General features: G+C 47.2%; 1 pseudogene; it reads left to right on the forward strand.

Annotated features, from left to right (window-relative positions):
* Nucleotides 1–717: 717 nt before the first annotated feature.
* The window catches only part of LOC147659344 (TSC22 domain family protein 1-like), a 29,456-nt pseudogene continuing 11,835 nt past the window's right edge, over nt 718–18,338 (forward strand).

The raw sequence follows: 18,338 nt of genomic DNA on the forward strand, positions 1-18,338 counted from the left end.
GGGGCGTTTCCGTGTCTTTTTTTAAGTCACGCCCTCTCCTCTTCCCATTGGCTGGAATTTTACCTTCCAGCCAATGGGAAGAGGGGAGAACGAAAACACGCCCCCCAATCACGAAAATAACAGTGGTTTCTCCGAGGCCTTTCTGCCTCGGAGAAACGTGGTCGTGGAGGGCTCCTCTCTTGTCAAAGTTTCCTCAGCTGATACGAACAGCTGCCGCTTCCTCTGCTCTCCTCCAACTGCTGCCACCTGCGAGAAAATTAACTGCGCCACGGGCTTCCGACTCACAAGCACCACCGCCTGCAATGTCACGTTGCGTTTTGTGACGGACAAGTACTTCTTCTTTGTATGGCTGCTCTGCTCGGGCAGCAGTCCCAAGTTAATATTTAGGTGTTTTTTGGGTTTCTTTTCCCCAGGCTCTTACGCTGCCCGTTTTTGACGTCCGGCTGTAGCGCCAGGAAACCTTTAGTAACCGGCCACCGACAGAGCAGACCGCACCCAAGCGTCCGCGTTCACTTCCTGGTGTGCGGGAGCCTAATCCTCTGCGGCAATCATGGAAGGTGCACAGCGTAATCCAGGCCGCGGCGCCTTCGTTCAGGCATCCTGAGTGCCGCTCAACAGCAGCTGGAGGATCAAGCTGATGAGGAGCAGGCGGGATTCCCTCAGCCGTGCAGCGAGGACTCCCAACAGAAAGCGGCGCCGGAGTTGTCCGGTGACGAGCGCGGCGACGAGGAGCAGCTGCAGCACTTGCGGGGCGCTGTCCCCCAAACCAGCCGCGCCTGCCCGGCCTGCCCCCTCCTCAGCCTCATCCGCTGCTCATAAATGGCATCGCCGGGCCCCTGCACCCCGAGCCCCTGCAGCCTCCTGCCGCTGGCCTGCCCAGGGGCATGGCTGCAGTGAACATGATGAACAACCTCCCTGGAGCTGTGCACGTAGCCCCCCCATCCGGCCTCCGGGGGCTCCATCGCACAGGTGGCACAGGCGGCGGTGGCGGCCGCCGCGCTGGGGTCGGCTGTGGGGCAGCCGCAAACTCAGCCCCCTCCCCCCGCAGCTCCCGACACGGCGGCAGCCGCATCACGGTTCCGGGTGGTGAAACTGGACTCTAGCTCTTAGCCCTTCCGCAAGGGCCGCTGGACTTGCACCGAGTACTACGAGCGGGAGCAGCCTGTGGAGGCCCCTCACAGGGTGGTGGAGAGTGTCAGGCAGGCGGCCGAGGAGAGGGAAAGCACCAGCGAGAGCTCGGCCAGCAGCACTCTGAGCCACTATACGGAGTGCGCAGGCCCCGGTGAGCAGCAGGGGTACTCGGAGCCCGGGGCTCAGAGTGCCACCTTGCCAGCACAATCGCACCCGCCTGAAGGCGGCTGTGGACAGCAAAAGCTGGGCTACCAACCTCCATTGAACCCTTCGGCTGGTCATAGTATGGGGGCCGTGCCTTCAGTGCACCAACAACCCCCCTATTCACAGCCTGTACAGACTCTGCCCCAGCAGCTCCACTATGCAGCCCAGCAGCAGATTCCCTCCGCCCTCATCGCCATGCCGGCTACTCAGACTACTGTTACAGGGAGCGTGGCTGATTACTTGCAGCACCCCCATAAGCTGCAGACCTTGGTAGGGCCAGGGCTCCTGGGCATAATCTTTCGGCACACATGCAATCCACAGCCGCACAAGCACAATCCACGGCCTCTGCTACGACTGCTGCACATGCACCCACGATGATGCCCACGTCAGTGGTCACCAGTCAGAATGTGCCCCAGCAAATAAATCTACCCCTTGCAACGTCTGTCAGTCACAGCGTGGGTCAATCCTTAAATCTGCCCACTGCGTCGCAGTCCAGTCATAATGTGGCAGTGGGTCAGCACTTGAATCTGCCCTCCACGGCGCAGCGAGCACCAGCAGCTATTAACCAAGGAATGCCCTCCTTCATGCAGCAGAGTGCCCCCACTCTAACTGCACCTCTCCTGCAGCCGCTTCAGCCCCAGGGGGTGCCGATGGGCCCGCAGAGCCTTCCTCAGTAACTGGTCATGGCAGCGCAGAAGGCCCCCGTTCCCGCAAAACCCCAGGCTCAAGGATTGGAACCCGTGCTTCAAGGAATGAATAATCAGCAGATCCCGGCTGTCGGCCCAATTGCCCCTGCCTCAGCCGCTGTTAGCTAGATCAGCTTGACAGCTTCTGCTGGTCTGGGCCCCACACCTGTCTTGTCCCAGCCCCCCACTGTACACCCCCCACTGTACACAACAGGGCTCAGGGTGTTGCTCACTATCCTGCCAGTGTACCGGTGTCTCAGCACATACCACACCAGATACCTCTTAAGTTCTGCTCAAATCTTTGCGCCCTCGCTCATCCAGTCAGTGGCAAATCAGATCCCAGATGCAAGGCGTCTCATGGAGCACTCGGTGGCCGGTTTGCCGCAGTCCATCATCGCTGAAGGCATTTCAGGAATAGGTGGTTCAACTTCTTTGGAAGGGAGGGGTGGCAGTCTAGCGGGTCCGGTTTCTTCCCTTGAAGTCCTTACCTCTGGTCGATGGCGAGGATGACAGGTAAGGTCATGTGATGGCCTTGGTGTACCCTCTACCCTTTCACAATTTGGTTGACTCAGTGATGGCGTGTCCTGTGACTTCGAAAACACTCTCTAGTACTCACCTTTTGTGCCTTCTGTTTTGTGCTTACAGTATTGGGGGGAATTGTGCATCTTGCTGTGCATCTTGCTATGCATCATGGTTTTTAATTTTGTAGATCTGAACCCTAATTTAATACTACTATGTTAAAAAAGATTTATACATCGGTTAACTTTGGACGGCACTTTTTGGATGTCCTTAACTCCATTTAAACTGCTTTTAGAAACTGTGTGTCTTAAAGCACACGTTTCCGTAACTGCTAGGTACTACTGTGTGTTTGTGATGCGACACAAACTTCCAGAAGTAAACTGCAATTTCTCTTCGACGAATTCCAGGTATTTCAAGCAGGGTCAAGAGTGTCTGAGATGGTAGGGTACAGCTGCCTGTTGTTTGCCCATGAGTCTGTTTTTTCTCCTGAACTTTTTCCTAGTTATTCATTTCTATCCAGGATATGAATCAATGTATTTTCTACAAGGCGTACCTCCAGTTCCCCACCAGCCCAGCTCTCATTCATGAACTCAGACCGGTACTTTATCTCCTCATCCGCTCCTCTCTGCCCATCACCCACCCACCCTCACCTCCACCACTCATATCTCATCACAGCGCCCGCTCTTTCACCCTCTTTCAGATTTCTCCCTTTGCCTTCACGTGCTCCCTCTGCCCTCTCTCCTCAGAGTGCACGCATCCCTCCTCACCTCCGGTTTCTGGAGTTCCCCTGTTCTCTACTTGTCCCCAGCCCTCTCCCCCATCTTCCATCCCTCTGATCTCGCTTCTCCACACTCTTATGCTCTCCCTGCTCCCCTGGATGTATTCTTCTCTCCTGGTGTCGCTGCTGTTTCTTCTCCCTCTCACCCCTCTGTTCTTTCCCTCTCTTCAGTCCTATCTTCGTTCTTTCTCCTAAACTCGCCTCCACCCCCTCTATATATTCTGCTCTGTCTGTACCCTCGCCCCTTCCATCTCCCCTTCGCTTTCTCATGTCCCTCCTTATGCCCTGTACCCATCCCTCAAGCCTTCCCTTCCCCCTCCCCTCTTTGCTGCTGCCCTCAACTCCCCCTCTTCTGTCTCTGTCTGCCCTCTCTTTTCCGGTCAGACTTGTCCCTCTCCCCCTCTGCTCACTGCCCCCCCCCCTTTTGCACTTTCCTTGCTCCCTCTTTCGCCTACTTCTTTTCTTCTCCTGCTCTCACTCTCTCACTCTCTCACACTCTCACACTCACTCTCAATCTGTTCTTGTTCTCCACACCTCTGCTATCTCTCCATTCCATGACCTAGAACCCACTTCCGGCTCTCCACCCCAGCAGTTCTCGGCTCTTGCTTGCTCCCGCTGATCTACTGTTTATCAAAATAATAGTTTATCATCAGTTTATTAAACACTATAAACATAAAAAGCATATATTCTCAGTTTATCATAAAAATCGACATCATTTACAAGTTTGCATAATAATTAACGGTAAACAGTCAAAATATCGATTTTTTAATTTCGACTTACACTTATATCGAGTTGCTAATATCGATGGGACAGAATATCGATGTCCAGAATATCGATGGCCAGAATATCGACCCTAAGGTAAGTAATATCGAAATTACTTATATCGATAGCATATATATCGATGTAAGTAATTTCGATTTACTAATATGTGTTAGAAATTTTAGTTAAGTATTTAAATTAATTGTTATAATATGTGTTTAATATGTTTTTATAAATAAAAAATATATAAAAGTAAATAATATGTTTTACTACCAGAGCGGGTTGTGGGTTTTTAGGGGAATAGGGTGGGAAGTAATTTATTTGTAATTAAATAATAATTTTTTAATGATTAATTTATTTTGCAATTAAATATTAATTGGCAATGAATTATTTTAATTGATTAATTTATTAATTAATTGATAATTTATGTATATTTTTAAATAAATTATATGTTTTACTACTGGAGCGGGTTGTGGGTTTATAGGGGAATAGGGTGGGAAGTAATTTATTTGTAATTAAATAAATATTTTTCAATGATTAATTTATTTTGCAATTAAATATTAATTGGCAATGAATTATTTTAATTGATTAATTAATTAATTAATTGATAATTTATGTATATTTTTAAGTAAATTATATGTTTTACTACTGGAGCGGGTTGTGGGTTTATAGGGGAATAGGGTGGGAAGTAATTTATTTGTAATGAAATAATTATTTTTTAATGATTAATTTATTTTGCTATGAAATATTAATTGGCAATGAATTATTTTAATTGATTAATAGAATAATTAATTGATAATTTATGTATATTTTTAACTAAATTATATGTTTTACTACTGGAGCGGGTTGTGGGTTTATAGGGGAATAGGGTGGGAAGTAATTTAATTGTAATATTAATTAATTTTGGGTAAAGTAGTATTTTTAGGGTTCAGGGTCAGTTTTGGGTTTTTGGGTAAAGGGGTATTTTTAGTGTTCTGGGTCAGTTTTGGTTTTTGGGGTTAAGGGGTATTTTTAGGATTCAGGGTCAGTTTTCAGTTTTTGGGTAAAGGGGTATTTTTAGGGTTCAGGGTCAGTTTTCAGTTTTTGGGTAAAGGGGTATTTTTAGGGTTCAGGGTCAGTTTTCAGTTTTTGGGTAAAGGGGTATTTTTGGGGTTCAGGGTCAGTTTTCAGTTTTTAGGTAAAGGGGTATTTTTAGGGTTCAGGGTCAGTTTTTAGTTTTTGGGTAAAGGGGTATTTTTAGGGTTCAGGGTCAGTTTTCAGTTTTTGGGCAAAAGGGTATTTTTAGGGTTCAGGGTCAGTTTTCAGTTTTTGGGTAAAGGGGTATTTTTAGGGTTCAGGGTCAGTTTTCAGTTTTTGGGTAAAGGGGTATTTTTTGGGTTCAGGGTCAGTTTTCAGTTCTTGGGTAAAGGGGTATTTTTCGGGTTCAGGGTCAGTTTTCAGTTTTTGGGTAAAGGGGTATTTTAGGGTTCAGGGTCAGTTTTAGGTTTTTGGGTAAAGGGGTATTTTTAGGGTTCAGGGTCAGTTTTCCCTATTGTTGCACCCACTGGAGTGGGAATAGTAATTATTGTTAAGTAATTATATATGATATATGATTTAAAAAATGTTTTTAATTAAATATGTATTATTATTATTTTTAACATTATTACATATATTTAAATATGTTTAAGTAATTAATAAGTATTATTTATAGTATTTTTTATGTTATTTTAAATTTTTAAAAAATCGATATATTTAACAACGATATTTTTAACATCAATATTATTTTTTCGATATTTTGGTACTTACCATGTTGTACATAGGGCGTCGATATTTTTGCTATCGATATAATTACGCCGATATTTGTGTAGGCCGAAATTCTGTCTGTCAAAATTCTGTCATAGATCCATAATTAACGACGCTTCTAAAATGAATGGCAATTTTACAGATAAGCCATCTTTCTCTATTCTTTCTCCGACTGGTCTGGTCGCCTCTGCTCGTCTTCGTCTCGTCTCTCACATCTCAGTTCTTTCCAATCCCTCTCTGTTGCCTCTCGAATCACCCTCCTTCCGCCTGTCTGTTCCTTCTCCTCCATCACATGTCTGTCCTCCCTAGACATGAACTGCCTCCCCTTCTTCTCGCGGTGCTCTTTCCCTTCGCTGGTGCTGCTTTCCTCCACCTCTGCTTGCTCTCCCTCTTCGCGCCGGCTCTCCTCTTGGGTTCTCTCCCTTCCCTCCACTCTCCTCCCCCGGCTCTCGCCGTGAGTGGGGGGCTCTGTGTGAGTGGGGGGCTCTGTGTGAGTGGGGGGCTCTGTGTGTGTGTCTCTGTGTGGATAGCTTTTTTTGTAGGTGGCTCTGTCTGTGTGTGGGTGGCTCTGTGTGTGGGTGGCTCTGTGTGTGTGTGGGTGGCTCTGTGTGAATGACTGTGTGGGTGGCTGTGTATGTGTGTGGCTCTGTGTGGGTGTAAATGCAATAGGTCATGCATATGCGAGCGATTAAGCTATTGGCTTTGTACATGACAATGCCATTTATTTAACAATTAAGCTATTGGTAATGTAAATAACAATGCTATTTATGATTTATTTTTTTAAAAACACAAAAAAAATGTCATGAACAATGCCAATAGCTCTACCTTTAATAATGCTGAAACCATTGCATTGTAAATGCTTGTTACTTGTTGATTTTAATGTTCAGTCTTTTCCTTTATCGATGTGCTGTTTTAAATTTGTTATGTAAATGCTTTTATGATATTTGCATATCGAAATAAAGCTATCAACCAACCAACTGCGGCATGCAGTGGTGGCAACATACATCTTTCCTCTTATCTGTTAAATATTAAAGGCAAGTTTGTCTTTCACATGCTTGCAAACTCTGGGCCTGCAACCAGTATTTGCACGGTGCTGTTATAGAAAGCTTTCACAAACTGGCATATATACCCTGGTCTACAACTGCACTTCCCCTACCCCCCAGTCGGTGGCTTGTGATTAGTCAGAGATGGCTCTGGCTTGGTGCCGTGTGTGGAACCAACCACGTTGAGCGTCTTCAAATCACGGGCTGCGATTTCGTGACACGAATGTTACCTCACAACACAAATAGTTTCATTGGACGAAACAGTTGTCAGCAACAAAAGACCTATTTCATGGAACTTGCCCTTTTCAGGTAAATAGCAAGGGCAGTTCAAGATAATGTTTGTAATACATGGAATTTGCTATTTATGCAATATTTTAAAATGTTTTAAAACCCTATGAATACAAAAAATATAACATTTACGAGAGGCCTTACTCTTAGACGATGAAGAGAGCGATGTATTTCTAACAATAAATGTTCTACCAACTTTGGGGCAGATTTACAACAAAGTAACTCAGCACTGCGCAGCAAGTCATTTTACTGCGCCGTGCTGTGTTACTTTGGAAAGCACAGAGATGCAACATATTAACAAGAATGTGCTGCATCTCTGTGCTTCCCCTGTGGTGGCGCACAAACTGCAGCCATGCGCTGGCCCAGGCACCCTTGCACCATAGTGCAAGGGTGCTTGCGTCATGGGGAGATTGTTTTTGTGCAGGAAAACTTTCAAAACAACGAGGTTTCCTGAAGTCTGTCACGTGACATGACCAGTGCGAGCCGCCTAAATCCAAAATACTAGACTATCACCAAGCACGGAGAGAAACTTGGAGACAGAGAGCTCACTTGGTTGCTGCTGGGTTTGAGATTTCCGTCATGACTTCAAACAAATTAGTTGTAAAGGGGCAGCTGAAATTCCAGGAGCCTAGTCCCGACAGCTCGACGACTTCGGAGGGCTGGAAGAGGTCCCCCGCTACACGGCGGAGGAGGGCACTGGACATCGAATGCTGTCTTATGTAAAGCGCTTTGATAACCTAATTGGTTCAAGATCCTGAAATGTGCAACGTAACTGATTCTATGTAAACTGCTGTGATAAAATGTAACGGAACTGGTGCTATGTAAAGCGCTCTGATAACCTAATCGGTTCAAGTTCGCGCTATAGAAAACTCTAAAAATAAATAAATAAATAAATAAAAAAGGGGCACCTTCCTGCACAAAAAACAATCACGAGAGACTTTTTCCTCTTTCAATGCGTGCTGTAGAATGCAGTATGCATTGAAAGAGGAAAAAAGGAGGAGAAATGAAAACATTTCTCCTCCTTGCGCCTCTCTACGCCACCTCTAGGGTGGCGTAGCTTTCACACGCATCTCCAGATTTACGATTTCTCGTAAATCTGAAGATGTGTCTTGTTCCATGGGTGTTGCATGGAAACACCCACAGCAACACCCATGGAACGCCCCTTCCACGCACAATGCTGTGTGTGAAGGCGCCATATTTACGAGGAGAGGAAAAGTCACGCAGGGTGGCTTTTCCTCTCCTTGTAAATATGGAGGAGCCCCCTGCGCCACCAGTACGTCAGGAAAAGTGACGTAGTGGTGGCGCAGGGGACTAGTAAATCTGCCCCTTAATTCGTAACTATTTATTGACGTTGGCAGTGAGTGACAGCGGGGCGTGTATTGCTTGTGGCTTTTACCTGTTCATAAATTACATTGCATATTGAACCAGTTCGAGGCACAAACTGTGTCACAAAGGTTCTGAAAAACAGGGTCGGACTGGTCTATGGGGCAATCTGGCAAATGTCCGTAGTGCTGTTGTTTTAAAAGGTCAGTGTATGGGCCTGTTTTTTGGCTGTGTTTGTTGGCCTGTGTATTTTTTTGGCTGTGTTTGTGGGCCTATTTTAAGGTCGTGTGATGTTTCTTTTCAGTTAAATTTCCCCTATACTACCGCAAATATCGAGTCCAACAACCATAATTGCATACTGTCTCCCATACCTTGCAAAATACTTACCTAGTGTGGTTTTAAAAGTTAAAAACTGTGGATTTTCAGACGAGGGCTACTTTTATAGTTAGTCTATTCGGTGCCTGGGCTTATTTACTGTCCCAATCCGACCCTGAGTCAAAGTTAGCGTTCAACCTAAGCAAGTGAAAATTGTGACGCAGCCTTGAATTGGTCTTGTGAGAAAGGGATAGATTAACAAACATATGTTGAGACTTTTTTTCCAACTTTAGCCCATGTTGTATTAGAACGGACCAGATATACAGAAAATAGGAATTGTGATTTCCTAATTGCAATTCTTACTGAATCGCGTTTAGGAAATCACAATCCCTAACGTGCGAAATAATTTTTTTTTTAAACTAGCGATTCTGAACCAGTTTAGTGCCTTGCTCATTGCACCATCAGGATTCAAGCAAACCGGGCCGAAGACGGCTGTAATGCCAGAAACCGGTCCCCGGGAGCTTGTTTCCTTCCCAGTGTAAGAATTGGCTTTTGTAGTTTGGTTTGCCCTGTTCCCATCATGCACTGGGACAGGAACAGACTAATTTGCATACAGCCAGGTTCTGAAACTGGGATGGTGCAGTGAGCTAAAAAACGGTGTTGGATCTAGCCCTGATCTCTTGACTGGGTGAGAGTTTTCTGCTTAATTCAGAGACTCTGTCCCTCACCACCCCTTGTTGTAAATATTTTTGTCCACCCTAAGCGTGGAAGGGTATTCTCAGATGTGAGACCCTTGCTCATTGCACCATCAGGATTCAAGCAAACCGGGCCGAAGACGGCTGTAATGCCAGAAACCGGTCCCCGGGAGCTTGTTTCCTTCCCAGTGTAAGAATTGGCTTTTGTAGTTTGGTTTGCCCTGTTCCCATCATGCACTGGGACAGGAACAGACTAATTTGCATACAGCCAGGTTCTGAAACTGGGATGGTGCAGTGAGCTAAAAAACGGTGTTGGATCTAGCCCTGATCTCTGGACTGGGTGAGAGTTTTCTGCTTAATTCAGAGACTCTGTCCCTCACCACCCCTTGTTGTAAATATTTTTGTCCACCCTAAGCGTGGAAGGGTATTCTCAGATGTGAGACCCTTGCTCATTGCACCATCAGGATTCAAGCAAACCGGGCCGAAGACGGCTATAATGCCAGAAACCGGTCCCCGGGAGCTTGTTTCCTTCCCAGTGTAAGAATTGGCTTTTGTAGTTTGGTTTGCCCTGTTCCCATCATGCACTGGGACAGGAACAGACTAATTTGCATACAGCCAGGTTCTGAAACTGGGATGGTGCAGTGAGCTAAAAAGCGGTGTTGGATCTAGCCCTGATCTCTTGACTGGGTGAGAGTTTTCTGCTTAATTCAGAGACTCTGTCCCTCACCACCCCTTGTTGTAAATATTTTTGTCCACCCTAAGCGTGGAAGGGTATTCTCAGATGTGAGACCCTTGCTCATTGCACCATCAGGATTCAAGCAAACCGGGCCGAAGACGGCTGTAATGCCAGAAACCGGTCCCCGGGAGCTTGTTTCCTTCCCAGTGTAAGAATTGGCTTTTGTAGTTTGGTTTGCCCTGTTCCCATCATGCACTGGGACAGGAACAGACTAATTTGCATACAGCCAGGTTCTGAAACTGGGATGGTGCAGTGAGCTAAAAAACGGTGTTGGATCTAGCCCTGTTCTCTTGACTGGGTGAGAGTTTTCTGCTTAATTCAGAGACTCTGTCCCTCACCACCCCTTGTTGTAAATATTTTTGTCCACCCTAAGCGTGGAAGGGTATTCTCAGATGTGAGACCCTTGCTCATTGCACCATCAGGATTCAAGCAAACCGGGCCGAAGACGGCTGTAATGCCAGAAACCGGTCCCCGGGAGCTTGTTTCCTTCCCAGTGTAAGAATTGGCTTTTGTAGTTTGGTTTGCCCTGTTCCCATCATGCACTGGGACAGGAACAGACTAATTTGCATACAGCCAGGTTCTGAAACTGGGATGGTGCAGTGAGCTAAAAAACGGTGTTGGATCTAGCCCTGATCTCTTGACTGGGTGAGAGTTTTCTGCTTAATTCAGAGACTCTGTCCCTCACCACCCCTTGTTGTAAATATTTTTGTCCACCCTAAGCATGGAAGGGTATTCTCAGATGTGAGACCCTTGCTCATTGCACCGTCAGGATTCAAGCAAACCGGGCCGAAGACGGCTGTAATGCCAGAAACCGGTCCCCGGGAGCTTGTTTCCTTCCCAGTGTAAGAATTGGCTTTTGTAGTTTGGTTTGCCCTGTTCCCATCATGCACTGGGACAGGAACAGACTAATTTGCATACAGCCAGGTTCTGAAACTGGGATGGTGCAGTGAGCTAAAAAACGGTGTTGGATCTAGCCCTTATCTCTTGATTGGGTGAGAGTTTTCTGCTTAATTCAGAGACTCTGTCCCTCACCACCCCTTGTTGTAAATATTTTTGTCCACCCTAAGCGTGGAAGGGTATTCTCAGATGTGAGACCCTTGCTCATTGCACCATCAGGATTCAAGCAAACCGGGCCGAAGACGGCTGTAATGCCAGAAACCGGTCCCCGGGAGCTTGTTTCCTTCCCAGTGTAAGAATTGGCTTTTGTAGTTTGGTTTGCCCTGTTCCCATCATGCACTGGGACAGGAACAGACTAATTTGCATACAGCCAGGTTCTGAAACTGGGATGGTGCAGTGAGCTAAAAAACGGTGTTGGATCTAGCCCTGATCTCTTGACTGGGTGAGAGTTTTCTGCTTAATTCAGAGACTCTGTCCCTCACCACCCCTTGTTGTAAATATTTTTGTCCACCCTAAGCATGGAAGGGTATTCTCAGATGTGAGACCCTTGCTCATTGCACCATCAGGATTCAAGCAAACCGGGCCGAAGACGGCTGTAATGCCAGAAACCGGTCCCCGGGAGCTTGTTTCCTTCCCAGTGTAAGAATTGGCTTTTGTAGTTTGGTTTGCCCTGTTCCCATCATGCACTGGGACAGGAACAGACTAATTTGCATACAGCCAGGTTCTGAAACTGGGATGGTGCAGTGAGCTAAAAAACGGTGTTGGATCTAGCCCTTATCTCTTGATTGGGTGAGAGTTTTCTGCTTAATTCAGAGACTCTGTCCCTCACCACCCCTTGTTGTAAATATTTTTGTCCACCCTAAGCGTGGAAGGGTATTCTCAGATGTGAGACCCTTGCTCATTGCACCATCAGGATTCAAGCAAACCGGGCCGAAGACGGCTGTAATGCCAGAAACCGGTCCCCGGGAGCTTGTTTCCTTCCCAGTGTAAGAATTGGCTTTTGTAGTTTGGTTTGCCCTGTTCCCATCATGCACTGGGACAGGAACAGACTAATTTGCATACAGCCAGGTTCTGAAACTGGGATGGTGCAGTGAGCTAAAAAACGGTGTTGGATCTAGCCCTGATCTCTTGACTGGGTGAGAGTTTTCTGCTTAATTCAGAGACTCTGTCCCTCACCACCCCTTGTTGTAAATATTTTTGTCCACCCTAAGCGTGGAAGGGTATTCTCAGATGTGAGACCCTTGCTCATTGCACCATCAGGATTCAAGCAAACCGGGCCGAAGACGGCTGTAATGCCAGAAACCAGTCCCCGGGAGCTTGTTTCCTTCCCAGTGTAAGAATTGGCTTTTGTAGTTTGGTTTGCCGTGTTCCCATCATGCACTGGGACAGGAACAGACTAATTTGCATACAGCCAGGTCCTGAAACTGGGATGGTGCAGTGAGCTAAAAAACGGTGTTGGATCTAGCCCTGATCTCTTGACTGGGTGAGAGTTTTCTGCTTAATTCAGAGACTCTGTCCCTCACCACCCCTTGTTGTAAATATTTTTGTCCACCCTAAGCGTGGAAGGATATTCTCAGATGTGAGACCCTTGCTCATTGCACCATCAGGATTCAAGCAAACCGGGCCGAAGACGGCTGTAATGCCAGAAACCGGTCCCCGGGAGCTTGTTTCCTTCCCAGTGTAAGAATTGGCTTTTGTAGTTTGGTTTGCCCTGTTCCCATCATGCACTGGGACAGGAACAGACTAATTTGCATACAGCCAGGTTCTGAAACTGGGATGGTGCAGTGAGCTAAAAAACGGTGTTGGATCTAGCCCTGATCTCTTGACTGGGTGGGAGTTTTCTGCTTAATTCAGAGACTCTGTCCCTCACCACCCCTTGTTGTAAATATTTTTGTCCACCCTAAGCGTGGAAGGGTATTCTCAGATGTGAGACCCTTGCTCATTGCACCATCAGGATTCAAGCAAACCGGGCCGAAGACGGCTGTAATGCCAGAAACCGGTCCCCGGGAGCTTGTTTCCTTCCCAGTGTAAGAATTGGCTTTTGTAGTTTGGTTTGCCCTGTTCCCATCATGCACTGGGACAGGAACAGACTAATTTGCATACAGCCAGGTTCTGAAACTGGGATGGTGCAGTGAGCTAAAAAACGGTGTTGGATCTAGCCCTGATCTCTTGACTGGGTGAGAGTTTTCTGCTTAATTCAGAGACTCTGTCCCTCACCACCCCTTGTTGTAAATATTTTTGTCCACCCTAAGCGTGGAAGGGTATTCTCAGATGTGAGACCCTTGCTCATTGCACCATCAGGATTCAAGCAAACCGGGCCAAAGACGGCTGTAATGCCAGAAACCGGTCCCCGGGAGCTTGTTTCCTTCCCAGTGTAAGAATTGGCTTTTGTAGTTTGGTTTGCCCTGTTCCCATCATGCACTGGGACAGGAACAGACTAATTTGCATACAGCCAGGTTCTGAAACTGGGATGGTGCAGTGAGCTAAAAAACGGTGTTGGATCTAGCCCTGATCTCTTGACTGGGTGAGAGTTTTCTGCTTAATTCAGAGACTCTGTCCCTCACCACCCCTTGTTGTAAATATTTTTGTCCACCCTAAGCGTGGAAGGGTATTCTCAGATGTGAGACCCTTGCTCATTGCACCATCAGGATTCAAGCAAACCGGGCCGAAGACGGCTGTAATGCCAGAAACCGGTCCCCGGGAGCTTGTTTCCTTCCCAGTGTAAGAATTGGCTTTTGCAGTTTGGTTTGCCCTGTTCCCATCATGCACTGGGACAGGAACAGACTAATTTGCAAACAGCCAGGTTCTGAAACTGGGATGGTGCAGTGAGCTAAAAAACTGTGTTGGATCTAGCCCTGATCTCTTGACTGGGTGAGAGTTTTCTGCTTAATTCAGAGACTCTGTCCCTCACCACCCCTTGTTGTAAATATTTTTGTCCACCCTAAGCGTGGAAGGGTATTCTCAGATGTGAGACCCTTGCTCATTGCACCATCAGGATTCAAGCAAACCGGGCCGAAGACGGCTGTAATGCCAGAAACCGGTCCCCGGGAGCTTGTTTCCTTCCCAGTGTAAGAATTGGCTTTTGTAGTTTGGTTTGCCCTGTTCCCATCATGCACTGGGACAGGAACAGACTAATTGGCATACAGCCAGGTTCTGAAACTGGGATGGTGCAGTGAGCTAAAAAACGGTGTTGGATCTAGCCCTGATCTCTTGACTGGGTGAGAGTTTTCTGCTTAATTCAGAGACTCTGTCCCTCACCACCCCTTGTTGTAAATATTTTTGTCCACCCTAAGCGTGGAAGGGTATTCTCAGATGTGAGACCCTTGCTCATTGCACCATCAGGATTCAAGCAAACCGGGCCGAAGACGGCTGTAATGCCAGAAACCGGTCCCCGGGAGCTTGTTTCCTTCCCAGTGTAAGAATTGGCTTTTGTAGTTTGGTTTGCCCTGTTCCCATCATGCACTGGGACAGGAACAGACTAATTTGCATACAGCCAGGTTCTGAAACTGGGATGGTGCAGTGAGCTAAAAAACGGTGTTGGATCTAGCCCTGTTTTCTTGACTGGGTGAGAGTTTTCTGCTTAATTCAGAGACTCTGTCCCTCACCACCCCTTGTTGTAAATATTTTTGTCCACCCTAAGCGTGGAAGTGTATTCTCAGATGTGAGACCCTTGCTCATTGCACCATCAGGATTCAAGCAAACCGGGCCGAAGACGGCTGTAATGCCAGAAACCGGTCCCCGGGAGCTTGTTTCCTTCCCAGTGTAAGAATTGGCTTTTGTAGTTTGGTTTGCCCTGTTCCCATCATGCACTGGGACAGGAACAGACTAATTTGCATACAGCCAGGTTCTGAAACTGGGATGGTGCAGTGAGCTAAAAAACGGTGTTGGATCTAGCCCTGATCTCTTGACTGGGTGAGAGTTTTCTGCTTAATTCAGAGACTCTGTCCCTCACCACCCCTTGTTGTAAATATTTTTGTCCACCCTAAGCGTGGAAGGGTATTCTCAGATGTGAGACCCTTGCTCATTGCACCATCAGGATTCAAGCAAACCGGGCCGAAGACGGCTGTAATGCCAGAAACCGGTCCCCGGGAGCTTGTTTCCTTCCCAGTGTAAGAATTGGCTTTTGTAGTTTGGTTTGCCCTGTTCCCATCATGCACTGGGACAGGAACAGACTAATTTGCATACAGCCAGGTTCTGAAACTGGGATGGTGCAGTGAGCTAAAAAACGGTGTTGGATCTAGCCCTGATCTCTTGACTGGGTGAGAGTTTTCTGCTTAATTCAGAGACTCTGTCCCTCACCACCCCTTGTTGTAAATATTTTTGTCCACCCTAAGCATGGAAGGGTATTCTCAGATGTGAGACCCTTGCTCATTGCACCATCAGGATTCAAGCAAACCGGGCCGAAGACGGCTGTAATGCCAGAAACCGGTCCCCGGGAGCTTGTTTCCTTCCCAGTGTAAGAATTGGCTTTTGTAGTTTGGTTTGCCCTGTTCCCATCATGCACTGGGACAGGAACAGACTAATTTGCATACAGCCAGGTTCTGAAACTGGGATGGTGCAGTGAGCTAAAAAACGGTGTTGGATCTAGCCCTTATCTCTTGATTGGGTGAGAGTTTTCTGCTTAATTCAGAGACTCTGTCCCTCACCACCCCTTGTTGTAAATATTTTTGTCCACCCTAAGCGTGGAAGGGTATTCTCAGATGTGAGACCCTTGCTCATTGCACCATCAGGATTCAAGCAAACCGGGCCGAAGACGGCTGTAATGCCAGAAACCGGTCCCCGGGAGCTTGTTTCCTTCCCAGTGTAAGAATTGGCTTTTGTAGTTTGGTTTGCCCTGTTCCCATCATGCACTGGGACAGGAACAGACTAATTTGCATACAGCCAGGTTCTGAAACTGGGATGGTGCAGTGAGCTAAAAAACGGTGTTGGATCTAGCCCTGATCTCTTGACTGGGTGAGAGTTTTCTGCTTAATTCAGAGACTCTGTCCCTCACCACCCCTTGTTGTAAATATTTTTGTCCACCCTAAGCATGGAAGGGTATTCTCAGATGTGAGACCCTTGCTCATTGCACCATCAGGATTCAAGCAAACCGGGCCGAAGACGGCTGTAATGCCAGAAACCGGTCCCCGGGAGCTTGTTTCCTTCCCAGTGTAAGAATTGGCTTTTGTAGTTTGGTTTGCCCTGTTCCCATCATGCACTGGGACAGGAACAGACTAATTTGCATACAGCCAGGTTCTGAAACTGGGATGGTGCAGTGAGCTAAAAAACGGTGTTGGATCTAGCCCTTATCTCTTGATTGGGTGAGAGTTTTCTGCTTAATTCAGAGACTCTGTCCCTCACCACCCCTTGTTGTAAATATTTTTGTCCACCCTAAGCGTGGAAGGGTATTCTCAGATGTGAGACCCTTGCTCATTGCACCATCAGGATTCAAGCAAACCGGGCCGAAGACGGCTGTAATGCCAGAAACCGGTCCCCGGGAGCTTGTTTCCTTCCCAGTGTAAGAATTGGCTTTTGTAGTTTGGTTTGCCCTGTTCCCATCATGCACTGGGACAGGAACAGACTAATTTGCATACAGCCAGGTTCTGAAACTGGGATGGTGCAGTGAGCTAAAAAACGGTGTTGGATCTAGCCCTGATCTCTTGACTGGGTGAGAGTTTTCTGCTTAATTCAGAGACTCTGTCCCTCACCACCCCTTGTTGTAAATATTTTTGTCCACCCTAAGCGTGGAAGGGTATTCTCAGATGTGAGACCCTTGCTCATTGCACCATCAGGATTCAAGCAAACCGGGCCGAAGACGGCTGTAATGCCAGAAACCAGTCCCCGGGAGCTTGTTTCCTTCCCAGTGTAAGAATTGGCTTTTGTAGTTTGGTTTGCCGTGTTCCCATCATGCACTGGGACAGGAACAGACTAATTTGCATACAGCCAGGTCCTGAAACTGGGATGGTGCAGTGAGCTAAAAAACGGTGTTGGATCTAGCCCTGATCTCTTGACTGGGTGAGAGTTTTCTGCTTAATTCAGAGACTCTGTCCCTCACCACCCCTTGTTGTAAATATTTTTGTCCACCCTAAGCGTGGAAGGATATTCTCAGATGTGAGACCCTTGCTCATTGCACCATCAGGATTCAAGCAAACCGGGCCGAAGACGGCTGTAATGCCAGAAACCGGTCCCCGGGAGCTTGTTTCCTTCCCAGTGTAAGAATTGGCTTTTGTAGTTTGGTTTGCCCTGTTCCCATCATGCACTGGGACAGGAACAGACTAATTTGCATACAGCCAGGTTCTGAAACTGGGATGGTGCAGTGAGCTAAAAAACGGTGTTGGATCTAGCCCTGATCTCTTGACTGGGTGGGAGTTTTCTGCTTAATTCAGAGACTCTGTCCCTCACCACCCCTTGTTGTAAATATTTTTGTCCACCCTAAGCGTGGAAGGGTATTCTCAGATGTGAGACCCTTGCTCATTGCACCATCAGGATTCAAGCAAACCGGGCCGAAGACGGCTGTAATGCCAGAAACCGGTCCCCGGGAGCTTGTTTCCTTCCCAGTGTAAGAATTGGCTTTTGTAGTTTGGTTTGCCCTGTTCCCATCATGCACTGGGACAGGAACAGACTAATTTGCATACAGCCAGGTTCTGAAACTGGGATGGTGCAGTGAGCTAAAAAACGGTGTTGGATCTAGCCCTGATCTCTTGACTGGGTGAGAGTTTTCTGCTTAATTCAGAGACTCTGTCCCTCACCACCCCTTGTTGTAAATATTTTTGTCCACCCTAAGCGTGGAAGGGTATTCTCAGATGTGAGACCCTTGCTCATTGCACCATCAGGATTCAAGCAAACCGGGCCAAAGACGGCTGTAATGCCAGAAACCGGTCCCCGGGAGCTTGTTTCCTTCCCAGTGTAAGAATTGGCTTTTGTAGTTTGGTTTGCCCTGTTCCCATCATGCACTGGGACAGGAACAGACTAATTTGCATACAGCCAGGTTCTGAAACTGGGATGGTGCAGTGAGCTAAAAAACGGTGTTGGATCTAGCCCTGATCTCTTGACTGGGTGAGAGTTTTCTGCTTAATTCAGAGACTCTGTCCCTCACCACCCCTTGTTGTAAATATTTTTGTCCACCCTAAGCGTGGAAGGGTATTCTCAGATGTGAGACCCTTGCTCATTGCACCATCAGGATTCAAGCAAACCGGGCCGAAG

The sequence above is a fragment of the Lissotriton vulgaris genome, unplaced genomic scaffold, assembly GCF_964263255.1.
Source record: "Lissotriton vulgaris unplaced genomic scaffold, aLisVul1.2 SCAFFOLD_4852, whole genome shotgun sequence".
NCBI classification, from domain to species: domain Eukaryota; kingdom Metazoa; phylum Chordata; class Amphibia; order Caudata; family Salamandridae; genus Lissotriton; species Lissotriton vulgaris.